The sequence below is a fragment of the Gossypium hirsutum genome, chromosome D13, assembly GCF_007990345.1.
Source record: "Gossypium hirsutum isolate 1008001.06 chromosome D13, Gossypium_hirsutum_v2.1, whole genome shotgun sequence".
Taxonomy (NCBI): Eukaryota; Viridiplantae; Streptophyta; class Magnoliopsida; order Malvales; family Malvaceae; genus Gossypium; species Gossypium hirsutum.
In genome coordinates, this window is record NC_053449.1 from 51,283,162 (window position 1) to 51,296,841 (window position 13,680).

A 13,680-nucleotide genomic window follows, 5' to 3' on the forward strand; every position below is an offset into this window, starting at 1 on the left:
GTGATCAGAGCAGTTCAAATTTTGATCAGATTGGGGCATATGATGATCTTGAATCAACAGGAAAGGGTAGACAACATCTTGGGACATCGACAGAGTACTGTAGATCTCCTAAACATATGTCAAACTCAGAAAGTTTGTATAGAGAAGTTCAGGCTGCAATATCTGGGGCATCCAATTTTTATATTGAATTTGCTATTCTTGGAAGACTTCATTCTTTTTCAAGATACACATTCCCAATCAATTTCTTTGTTATTCTTATTTACTATTTTTTGATAATCTATTCCTTTCGAGCTATGCTCAGAACCAATTGTGTTCTCATCCATTGTTATACCCTTTTTGCAAGCATGTTGCATTGGAATAATGATTAATGGACTAATAAAACTTTCATAAGGGAAGTTTGTCATATTACTCTAGAAGTTTCTAAATAGTACAGGAACCTGAAACAGGACTATTGTTTAGAATGCACCATGTTTAAAGGTTGGAAATCTGAAAAGGAAGAGTCTAAATTAGGACTTTCTCTTTGGATTTTGTTGTTAAAACTATTGATTGAACAAAATGACAAAGCTTAAATAAACAAGTAAGCAATGATCACCAAACAGTAGGAAGATGTTTCCTCGGAGAAGAAAGCCTTCATTTATGTATGAGCCTTTGGTACGATACCTTGTGAATGGTGTAAGGGACCAGAGAGATTTAGATCTTGTATCCTTGAATTGTGATAGGAGAGGATCGAGAAAAAGTCATATATTTCTACCTTTGGGTTACAGTGGGAGAATGATGGTACAAATTTTACGCTCCAATGGATTGAACTTTGAGGTTTACAGTGGGGGGCAACCTGACTAAATGTTTCTTCAAAAAAGCCAGCCAAGCAAGAAGGCGTTGTAGCACATCAGTGTTAAAGCCTTAATAAACTTCGAGCAATGACAACCTAAGTGGGATCATTCTCGGAAAAAAATTTATTAAAAAATTATACATTCATGCAAACACCATTCACACATGTCTAGTTAGGAGCATTTGATTCATTTTATGTCATCCTAATCATTAGGCATAATTAGGTTCATTATACAAGTCATGTTCCCCAGAGAGCAGATCAGTGAAGATAACAGATCTTGCCTTCCTGCACCGACAGCGAAGCAGATCGAAGACACCAACCTTGCCTCCCTGGTTTGTAGTGGAGCAGGTTAAAAATAGCAGATCTTGCCTTCCTGCACCGACAGTGAAGCAGATCAAAGACACTAGCCTTGCCTCCCTAGGTTGTAGCGGAGCAGGTTAAAAATAGCAGATCTTGCCTTCCTGCACCGACAGCGAAGCAGATCGAAGACACCAGTCTTGCCTCCCTGAGTTGTAGCGGAGCAAGTTAAAAATTGCAGATCTTGCCTTCCTGCACCGACAACGAAGCAGATCGAAGACACCAGCTTTGCCTCTCTGGGTTGTAGCGGAGCAGGTTAAAAATAGTAGATCTTGCCTTTCTGCACCGACAGCGAAGCAGATCGAAGACACCAACCTTGCCTCCCTGGGTTGTAGCGGAGCAGGTTAAAAATAGCAGATCTTACCTTCCTGCATCGACAGCGAAGCAGATCGAAAACACCAACCTTGCCTCCCTAGGTTGTAGCGGAGCAGGTTAAAAATAGCAAATCTTGCCTTCCTGCACCGACAACGAAGCAGATCGAAGACACCAGTCTTGCCTCCCTGGGTTGCAGGGGAGCAGGTTAAAAATAGCAGATCTTTCCTTCTTGCACCAACAGCGAAGCAGATCGATGACCCCAGCCCTATCTTCCTAGACAGCAGTGGAATAGGTTGAAGATTGTAAGTCCTATCTCCCTAGTCAGCAGTGGAATAGGTTGAAGATTGTGAATTCTATCTCCCTGAGCAACAGTTGAGTCGGTTGAAAATAGCAGATCTTGCCTTCATGTACTGGCAGTGAAGCAGATCGAAGACACCAGTCTTATCGCCTTGACGTTGCAATGGAAAATATTGAAGCCACAATGGCAAATCTTATTTCCCTGGCGTTATAGCGGAGCAGATTCAAGCCATGACGGCGAATCTTATCTCCCTAGCGTTAAGGCTTGGATTAGCTGAGGTGAAGCGAATTGAAGCTGTAGGCAGGGAATCCTATCTCTTTGGCATTACAGTGGAGCAGATTGAAACCACGACGGTGAATCTTACTCCCCTGGCGGTGTAGTGGAACAGATTGAAGCTACGACGGCAAATCTTGTTTCCCCAACATTGCAATTTAAAAGACTGAAGATGGCGAATCTTATCTCCCTAAAGTTGCAGTGGAGCAAATTAAAGCCAATATCCTATCTCCCTGAAGTCGCAATGGAGCGGATTAAAATCACAGATCTTATCTCTCTGAAATTGTAGAGAGTAGATCGCATCTAGTCTTATCTCCCTGAAATTGTAGTGGAGCAGACTAAGTAAGCAAGCCTTATCCTCCTAAAGTTGTAGTGAGGCAGACCGAAGATGGCGAATCTTATCTCCCTAAAGTTGCAGTGGAGTGGATTAAAATCACAGATCTTATCTCTCTGAAGTTGCAGAGAGCAGATCGCATCGGGTCTTATCTCCCTGAAGTTGCAGTGGAGAAGACCCAAGAAAGCGAGTCATATCTCCCTGAAGTTGCAGTGGAGCAGACTCAAGAAATCAAGTTTTATCCCCCTGAAATTGCAGTAGGGCAGACTAAATAAAAAAATCTCATCTCCCTAAAGTTGTAGTGGAGTGGATTAGAATCTCTCTGAAATTACAGTAGAGCAGATCGCATCAAATTCATCTTTAAAGTTGCAGCAGATCAAGTTGAAGCTGTAAGTCTTATCTCCCTGGAGTTGCAGTGGAGCAGATTAAAGATAGCAAATTTTGAAAAACTACAACGTGCAAATCGTATATCTCTGGCATTGTAGTGGAGTAGGTTGAAGCACTAGTTCCTATACCTCTGAAGATGCAGTAGGAAGGAATGAGGCTATTTAAAGAAGAAGAAGAGCGCTAAAGTCTAGCATGGCCAGACAAAATTGACCATTCCTAAAGTCTTTGCTTCGTTCTCGTTACACGATAACGAGCAAAGAAGGGCAGCTGTAATAGGCCAATTTAGCCCGGGCTCATAAAAAATAATAAACCCAAAATAATAAAACAAAGTCCAAAATTATATCATTTGGCCCGATCGGGATGGCCCATTACTTGAAAAGGTTGAAGGTCTTTCTACAAGCTTGATGCATATGGAAACATAATCTTCAAGGATATGCAATCTTAGATATGATATGCAATCTTAGATATGATATGTAATCTAAGATATGATATGCAATCTTAGATATGACATGTAATCTTAGATATGATATGTAATCTTAGAGATTTAATTTGTAGATACCTTTTAATCTTAGCCGTTGATGTAATTAATCTGTACCGTTAGATTTAGGGAGGCTCAACTATAAATAGATGCCTCTCCCTTCATTGTAAAAGGGGGGAAGTGAGGAGTAATAATAATTCTTAAGAGTATTTACTCAAATTTCTCTCTCTCTTGCGTTCTTATTTTGTTGATTTGTGTATAATTTATTTATTGATTTGTATATTGTTGATTTCAAATCTCTTTTTCCCTTATTATTCATTTTCAAATTCATTATTTGCAAATTTGTTTACATTTTATTTGGCCATATATTTTTTTTATTTTATACTCTTTGTTTTAAATTCATTGGTCTTTGATTATTGATGCTATTTAATCCTCTATTTGTTATTTTAGTTTTTTTTATTAAATTAATTATTTTAATATTATTAATACTATTATGTGGCATCATTAATCTTGTATCATTATTATTATTTATTTATTTTATTTTTTTATTCATGCGCATGCATCGTTTTTATGTAATATATATATTGTTTTATATATAGTATACGTATGCTTATATATATTTTATACATAGGTTTTTATTTTTATTTTACTTCCTAACTTTTATATACATATATATACTTTTATATTTAGTTTCAAATTTTTTTTTACTTTTGTATATATGTACATGTATGTATTTATATATTTTTCTAATGAATATTTTTATATATATAAACACACATGTGTATGTTTTTTATTTGCTTAAATATAAACTTATATTTTCAATACATATGTTATAATATATATATATGTATATTTATATATTTTTCTTTATTTTCATAAATGCATTATATATATTTTGTTATAAATTCTATAGTCCAAAATTTTATATGTAAACCAATGTGTATGTATTTTATTCTTTATAATTTCATGTATATATTTTGTACCTTTTTTTTCTCTTTATATTTTTTTGTTTATTTCATTCACTTGCTTATTGATTTATGTTTTCATTTATATTTTGTTCATTTGATACTTTACATGTCGTTGTTTTTTATGTACATTAATTTCGTTTATTTCTATGCCATTGTTGTATTTATTATTGTATTTTACACTTAATGTAGCATTACATCATTTTTTTTACTCGATTTTAAAATTTTCAAAATTGAGATAATACTCGTATTTAGGATTTTCAAGGAAATTGAGCCGTAACGTATTGTGTTCCAATTTTCTTCGTTAAATATAACAATCGAGAATTGCTCATTAATCAAAAAATAAAATGAAAAGCTTGTTGTCGGGAATTTAATATGTTGTATCCTAACGTATTGGATGTGAAGTATTGATTTCTCGAGACAAAGATTTTTTTAAAAAATAATAACAAAGGAAATATTCCAAGTTTAGGATTTTGAGAAATTGTGCCCTAACGTATTGGGCCGCGATTTCTTTATAAATATTAAACAAATGAATATTCTTTTAAATTTTATTACACGAGTATTTTGGACTAATTCATTTTTGAGGAATTTAAATATCGTGCCCTAACGTATTGGGCCGTGATTTCTTTATAAATCTTAAACAAATGAATATTCTTTTAAATTTTATTACATGAGTATTTTGGACTAATTCATTTTTGAGGAATTTAAATATCGTTCCCTAACACATTAGGTGTGACATTTTCTTTCTCTGAAATGATAAAAGTCTTAATAAGTAACGTTTTTTAAGTTTTTATTAAGGATCATATTTTTAAATTTTTGACATTAAGACACTAATTAATTAACTAGGTACCAATTTTGGGCGTTACGAGGGTGCTAATCCTTCCTCGTACGTAACCGACTCCCGGATCCAATTTTCTAAAACTCGTAGACCAAAGCTACTTTTTAAGTGATCCAATCACACCTCAATAAAAGATTGGTGGCAACTCCCAATTTTTATTTTTTTTATAGTCGACAACTAATTTTTATTTTTCCAAAATAATAGTTGGTTTCGACAATATGCTCTATTATCTTCAGCATTATAAGAGAGATGAGGGAGTTGAGGAATAAAATACCTACCTAGGTGAAAACAATGACTCCAATATGGAAGCCCCCTCAAGAACCTTTTGTTAAGGTGAACTTCGATGCTGCGTTTAAAGTAACCCTCCACCACTCCTATTTCGGTTTTGTCATTAGGAATAGCAGAGGCTCGGTTATGGACAGCGGAACAGTACTCAACAAATTCGTCTCTGATCCCTTTACAGCAGAAGCCATAGCTTGTCTCCAGGCCTTAAACCTTTCACGTGAAATGGGGGGGAGGGGGAATTCAAGCTACTACTGCAAACAATGGTATTGAAAAAATATCAGACCTTATTGATCAATCAGCAAAGACTTGGAAAGTGGAACTTATTAAGAGTCTTTTTACCCAGATGGAAGCTCATGCAATCTGTTGTACTCCTCTTTCAATTTACACAATTGAAGTTAAAATGGTGTGGTGTACAGATAACTCTGGTATGTATACGGTATGCAGTGGTTACCACTGTCTTGTTGAATCGAACATCAATGACACTATAAGTAACAATCGTACAAGATTTTACAAGCAGATTTGGGAGCTAAATCTCCCTCAAAAAATCAGAATTGCCATTTGGTGATTTACACATGAGTACATTCCTATTGCAGTTAATCTCTACAACAGAAGAATAAATTCATCTCCCATTTGTCCTAGCTGTGGAAAGGCTTTTGAAAATTTTATGCATACCCTTCTGATGTGTAGCCCTGTAAAAAAAATTTTGGCAATCACTCGGTGTTGACTGGTCAACTTTAAATGAAAATATGGATTTTCGCACGTGGCTTAATTTTGTTTTTCAAAACAAGGGCATGATTGTGGTGAGATTGCTGCAACCATGGCTTGAGCACTCTGGCAAGCCTGAAACAAGCGCATAATAGAAGGAAAAAGACAACCAGTCCAAGATATATGCTCTATTATCTTCAGCATTATAAGGGAGATGAGAAAGTTGAGAAATAAAATACCTGCCCAGGTGAAAACAATGACTCCAATATGGAAGCCCCATCAAGAACCTTTTGTTAAGGTGAACTTCGATGTTGCGTGTAAAGAAACCCTCTACCACTCCTATTCCGGTTTTTTCATTAGGAATAGTAGAGGCTCGATTATGGGCAGCGGAATAGTACTCAACAAATTCGTCTCCGATTGGCTTGTCTCCAGGCCTTGAACCTTTCACGTAAAATGGGGGGAGGGGGAATTCAAGCTACTACTGCAAACAATAGTATTGAAAAAATATCAGACCTTATTGATCAATCAGCAAAGACTTGGAAAGTGGAACTTATTAAGAGTCTTTTTACCCCGATGGAAGCTCATGCAATCTGTTGTATTCTTCTTTCAATTTACACAATTGAAGATAAAATGGTGTGCTGTACAGATAAATCTAGTATGTATACGGTATGCAGTGGTTACTGCTGTCTTGTCGAATCGAACATCAACGACACTATAAGTACCAATCATACAAGATTTTACAGCAGATTTGGGAGCTAAATCTCCCTCCAAAAATTAGAATCGCCATTTGGTTATTTACACATGAGTACATTCCTACTGCAGCTAATCTCTACAATAGAAGAATAAATTCATCTCCCATTTGTCCTAGCCGTGGAATAGCTCCAGAGAATTTTATGCATACCCTTCTGATGTGTGGCCCTGCAAAAAATGTTTGGCGATCAATTGATGTTTACTAGTCAACTTTAAATGAAAATATGGATTTTTGCACCTGGCTTAATGTTGTTTTTCGAAACAAGGGCATGATTTTGGTGAGATTGCTACAGTCATGGCTTGGGCACTCTGGCAAGCCTGAAACAAGCGCATAATGGAAGGAAAAAGACAACCAGTCCAAGATATATGCTCTATTATCTTCAGCATTATAAGGGAGATGAAGAAGTTGAGAAATAAAATACCTGCCTAGGTGAAAACAATTACTCCAATATGGAAGCCCCCTCAAGAACCTTTTGTCAAGGTGAACTTCGATGCTGCGTTTAAAGCAACCCTCTACCACTGCTATTCCAGTTTTGTCATTTGGAATAGCAGAGGCTCGGTTATGGGCAGCGGAATAGTACTCAACAAATTCGTCTCTGATCCCTTTACAGTAGAAGCCATAGCTTGTCTCTGGGCCTTGAACCATTCACGTGAAATGGGGAGGAGGGGGAATTCAAACTACTACTGCAAACAATGGTATTGAAAAAGTATCAGACCTTATTGATCAATCAGCAAAGACTTGGAAAGTGAAACTAATCAAGAGTATTTTTACCCGGATAGACGCTCGTGCAATCTGTTGTATTCCTCTTTCAATTTACACAATTGAAGATAAGATGGTGTGTGTTGACACCATATTTTTGATAAAACGAGGTCGACTTGGGTTTTGAAAAATGAAAACGAAAGTGGGAGTCGCCACCAATCTTTTTTGATAAGGTGTGATCGGATCACCTTAAAAAGTGGTTGTTTTTAATAAACGATTTGATTTTATTAAAACAACGATCTTGGTCCACGAAATTCAGAAAAACGGGTTCGGGAGTCGATTACGTACGAGGAAGGATTAGCACCCTCGTAACACCCAAAAATTGGTACCTAGTTTATTAGTTAATGACTTAATGTTGAAGATTGAAAACTTTGAAGAGTTTAAAAATAAGATCCTTAAAAAAACTCGAATAAGATGGATTTAGATTTAAGAGGATATTTGGCTATTTGGTCGAACGAGAAATCGAAACCCAGCACGTTAGGGCACGTTCTCTCGAATTTCCAAACGCAACACATTGCCTCGTTTTAAAATTTTGAAAGGATATTCGACTATTTGGCCAAACGAGTAATCGAAACCCAACACGTTAGGGCACGTTTTCTCGAATTTCCAAACGCGAAATATTTCCTTATTTTGAAAGTTAAAAGGATATTTGATTATCTCAATTTTAGAAAGGACCATGTTCCGTAAGTTAGAACGTGATCTTTTGTTAATTTCCGAAATCGTAAAAACTTGTTTAAAAAGATTCATATTTGGATTTGTCGAGAAAATCAAAACCCTGTAAGTTAGGGCACGATCTTTTCGAATATCAAAATACAAAGTTTTGTTTATGTTAAAATCGTAATTCATGTATCAAAAAAAAAGATTTAGCATGAAATGGTAGAAATGAAACTGGGTGTTAATATACGTAATAAGACAATATTGGATACAATGGTGTAAAAGTAATACGAGCCAAATAAATAAAAGGACAAATCGATTACATATAAAATAACAAGCAAATAAAATTAAAACATTCTCTCAAAATAATCACGAAAATGTAAATAAATAAATGAATAAAGAAAACGGATGAAAATATAAAAATATAAAAAGATATATAAGTGTGTATATATATACAAGTTATACAAATGTGTACTTGTAGGTGGATATATATAATAGGTAAAAAATATGATTCGAAATCAATAGTATAATATATATGTATAAAATAGTAGTATGCTATATAAAATATCTTCATATAAAAAATAATAGTGATATATCGAAGGTGAATAAAAGTATATATTATAGGATAAAAAAATAAAACAAATCAAGCAAGCATATAAACATGCCAAATTTACATAAAAATAAAGAACAAAATAAATTTAAATAATACCAAAAATAGTATATTATAGAAAGGTAATAACATATTAAAATTTTAAAAGAAACTAAAAACAATAATACACATAGAATAAAATAATGTATATATATAATATGTAAATATACAAGCGAATAATATTATCAATAATAATAGTGAGAAATGAATAAATAAAAAAACGAATTAGTTAATAAAATAATAAAATGGCAAAAAAAGGCTAAATCGAGAAAGAAATAAAATTAAGGATCTAAAATTTAAAGAAAACAAAAGGTTAGGGTCCCATTGTGCCGCGCGTAAAAATGCAGGGGCCGAAGGGAAATATTCCCACGCTACTCGAACGGAGCCATTCCAAGGGACGACATCTGCGCATGGTCTATGGACCGAATTGAACTAGAGGTAAAAAGTTTGTGGCCAAAATCAAAAGCAGAAAAGAATCACATTGAACGCTCCACGAAATTGGGGGGACCAATCGCGCAAATAGACCACTATAGTCAAAACGCGCGGATCTACCCTGCGGGTCGGGTCGACGCACGGATCCTTAAGGGGAAACGACGTCGTTTTACGGCTATCAGAACCAGCCCTAAACGACACCATTTAATAGCTTCATATAAATCAGTTTTGCTAAAAAAGACATCCTTCTCCCCCTTTCAAAACAAAAAAACAGAGGGCCTCTCTCAATCTCCCCTCTCCGGCCAGGGGGTTTCGGTGGGGTTCCGGCACCGTTGCCATCGTCGGCTAAATCGACCCCCTTTTTAATCGTTTTAACCGCGGGTAACTCCGATCTACCCTAAAACTAGCTAAAAACTGTCAAGGATCAAAGGAAGACCGAAAAACTCTTCGGTTTCCTCCCCTCCGGCCACCAGCAAGGCGCAAACAGATTCAGGTAACTTGGGCCCGTTGTACATAGACTGATATATTTTTTTATTTTTTAGTTTTGTTTCGGGCCCAGGCTAAATTGGGCCTCTACAGTGTGGTGTACAGATAACTCTGGTATGTATACGGTATGCAGTGGTTACCGCTGTCTTGTCGAATCGAACATCAACGACACTATAAGTACCAATCATACAAGATTTTACAAGCAGATTTGGGTGCTAAATCTCCCTCCAAAAATTAGAATCGCCATTTGGTGATTTACACATGAGTACATTCCTACTGCAGCTAATCTCTACAATAGAAGAATAAATTCATCTCCCATTTGTCCTAGCCGTGGAAAAGCTCCTGAGAATTTTATGCATACCCTTCTGATGTGTGGCCCTGCAAAAAATGTTTGGCGATCAATTGATGTTGACTGGTCAACTTTAAATGAAAATATGGATTTTCGCACCTGGCTTAATGTTGTTTTTCGAAACAAGGGCATGATTTTGGTGAGATTGCTGCAGTCATGGCTTGGGCATTCTGGCAAGCCTGAAACAAGTGCATAATGGAAGGAAAAAGACAACCAGTCCAAGATATATGCTCTATTATCTTCAGCATTATAAGGGAGATGAGGGAGTTAAGAAATAAAATACCTACCCAGGTGAAAACAATGACTCTAATATGGAAGCCCCCTCAAGAACCTTTTGTTAAGGTGAACTTCGATGCTGCGTTTCAAGCAACCCTCCACCACTCCTATTCCAGTTTTGTCATTAGGAATAGTAGAGGCTCGGTTATGGGCAGCGGAACAGTACTCCACAAATTCGTCTCTGATTCCTTTACACCAGAAGCCATAGCTTGTCTCTAGGCCTTGAACCTTTCACGTGAAATGGGGGGAGGGGGGAATTCAAGCTACTACCGCAAACAATGGTATTGAAAAAGTATAAGACCTTATTGATCAATCAGCAAAGACTTGGAAAGTGGAACTTATTAATAGTCTTTTTACCCGGATGGAAGCTCATGCAATCTGTTGTATTCCTCTTTCAATTGACACAATTGAAGATAAAATGGTGTGGTGTATAGATAACTCTGGTCTGTATACGGTATGCAGTAGTTACCGCTATCTTATCGAATCGAATATCAATGACACTATAAGTACCAATCATACAAGATTTTACAGCAGATTTGGGAGCTAAATCTCACCCAAAAATCAGAATCGCCATTTGGTGATTTACACATGAGTACATTCCTGCTGCAACTAATCTCTACAACAGAAGAATAAATTCATCTCCTATTTGTCCTAGCTGTGGAAAGGCTCGTGAGAATTTTATGCATACCTTTCTGATGTGTGGCCCAGTAAAAAAAGTTTGGCGATCAATCGGTGTTGACTGGTCAACTTTAAATGAAAATATGGATTTTCGCACCTGGCTTAATGTTGTTTTTCAAAACAAGGGCATGATTTTGGTGAGATTGCTGCAACCATGGCTTGGGCACTCTGGCAAGCTTGAAACAAGCGCATAATGGAAGGAAAAAGACAACCAGTCCAAGATATATGCTCTATTATCTTCAGCATTATAAGGGAGATGAGGGAGTTGAGAAATAAAATACCTGCCCAGGTGAAAACAATGACTCCAATATGGAAGCCCCCTCAAGAACCTTTTGTTAAGGTGAACTTCGATGCTGCGTTTAAAGCAACCCTCAACCACTCCTATTCCATTTTGTCATTAGGAATAATAGAGGCTCGGTTATGGGCAGCAGAACAGTACTCAACAAATTCGTCTCCGATCCCTTTACTGCAGAAGCCATAGCTTGTCTCCAGGCCTTGAACCTTTCACGTGAAATAGGGGGGAGGGGGAATTTAAGCTACTACCGCAAAAAATGGTATTGAAAAAATATCAGACCTTATTGATCAATCAGCAAAGACTTGGACAGTGGAACTTTTTAAGAGTCTTCTTACCTGGATGGAAGCTCATGCAATCAGTTGTATTCCTCTTTCAATTTACACAATTGAAGATAAAATGGTGTGCTGTACAGATAACTCTAGTATGTATACGGTATGCAGTGGTTACTGCTGTCTTGTCGAATCGAACATCAACGACACTATAAGTACCAATCATAAAAGATTTTACAGTAGATTTGAGAGCTAAATCTCCCTCCAAAAATTGGAATCGCCATTTGGTGATTTACACATGAGTACATTCCTACTGCAACTAATCTCTACAACAGAAGATTAAATTCATCGCCCATTTGTCCTAGCTGTAGAAAGGCTCCGAAGAATTTTATGCTTACCCTTCTAATGTGTGGCCTTGTAAAAAATGTTTGGCGATCAATCGGTGTTGATTGGTCAACTTTAAATGAAAATATGGATTTTCGCACCTGGCTTAATGTTGTTTTTCAAAACAAGGGCATGATTTTGGTGAGAGTGCTGCAGCCATGGCTTGGGCACTCTGGCAAGCCTGAAACAAGTGCATAATGGAAGGAAAAAGACAACCAGTCATAGATATATGCTCTATTATCTTCAGCATTATAAGGGAGATGAGGGAGTTGAGAAATAAAATACCTGACAGGTGAAAACAATGACTCCAATATGGAAGCCCCCTCAAGAACCTTTTGTTAAGATGAACTTCGATGCTGTGTTTAAAGTAACCCTCCACCACTCCTATTCCGGTTTTGTCATTAGGAATAGCAGAGGCTCAGTTATGGGCAGCGGAACAGTACTCAGCAAATTCGTCTCCGATCCCTTTACCGCAGAAGCCATAGCTTGTCTCCAGGCCTTGAACCTTTCACGTGAAATGGGTTTTAGCCATGTTCAAATGGAAGGTGATTCTCGGACAATGATTGTCAAAATAAATCAAGTACTACCAAATTATTCAGACATGGGAACTTACATTAAAGAGACAAAGATGAAGGCGAGTGTTTTTTCAGCACATGTCCTTCCACCATAGGCGAGCAAATATGGTGGCCCACATGATAGAAAAAGAGAGGATTTTTTTACCAGAAGATAGGTTTTGGATGGAGGAATTACCAGCGGCGGTAGAGGCATTTTTGGCTAGAGACCTCTCGGGTCTGATTCCTTGGATCTAAGGGACTGGATGCTACATTTTTTGGATCTCTGACTCTATCTTAAAGCAAGATATTTTCTTTCCTCTGCTGGTGTTTTTGTGTTTTGGCTTGACTGTGGGTGTGCTTTATGTCCTTTCAGTTACCCACAAGCCGCCGAGAGTTACTGCATATTTTTATGCTTTATTTTGTGTGTTCCAGCTGGGGTGGGCAATGACTTTCCTGCTTTGCCTTCCTTTTGTACTTACTTTTTCAACTTTGAAATAAAGCTCTCGATATTACTCTAAAAAAACCTCATAAAAATACAACTTAATTTACGAGAGAATATAACTTAATTTTTATATGAGAAGATATTTTAATAATTTCATAACTAAATTGATATATGATTGACCCGTAATACCAATTTGATTTTTAGGTAGAGATTCAAATTTGTTGGGGACCATAAAAATAAAGGGCTTATTCTTGTTTGTGAGTGCATATTCTTTAGCATTAGGTAAGTGTTTGCAAGGGCGAAACAAAACTCTCATTTGTGGTCATCTATTTAGGCCACCTCGAAATTAAAAATATTAATTTGAAAGTGTGGACTTAAAATAGTTCCCACCAAATCTTCCCTTTGACATAGAAAACAAATGGTAGAAGATTCATGCCCTTTGTGCTTAAATGCTTCATAAGGTTTAAATCTATTCAAGGATTGCCAGGTTACTAAAAATGTATGGATTCAATCTCTGATTCTGCTAAAGTTCCATTCAGTACTATTGTTGACTGGCTGAATTAAATCTATAGTAACCTTTTTAAAAAAGCTTGGTCTACGGGAAATTTGGCTCACTCGTAGAGTAACATACATTTCTC

At 36.5% G+C, this 13,680-nt stretch overlaps 1 long non-coding RNA gene across 7 annotated transcripts; it reads right to left on the reverse strand.

Annotated features, from left to right (window-relative positions):
* Positions 1-9,819: 9,819 nt before the first annotated feature.
* Positions 9,820-13,064, reverse strand: LOC107920575 (uncharacterized). 7 transcript variants are annotated; one of them, XR_005922981.1, is made up of 5 exons: positions 12,660-13,049; positions 12,332-12,551; positions 11,729-12,227; positions 10,244-11,634; positions 9,820-10,173 (listed from the first exon to the last, which is right to left on the reverse strand). It is a non-coding gene; the product is annotated as an uncharacterized lncRNA (long non-coding RNA). The 7 variants fall into 7 exon arrangements; XR_005922979.1 differs by having other exon boundaries at positions 10,244-10,683; positions 10,778-12,227; XR_005922977.1 differs by having other exon boundaries at positions 10,244-10,323; positions 10,432-12,227.
* Between the last annotated feature and the right edge of the window lie 616 nt (positions 13,065-13,680).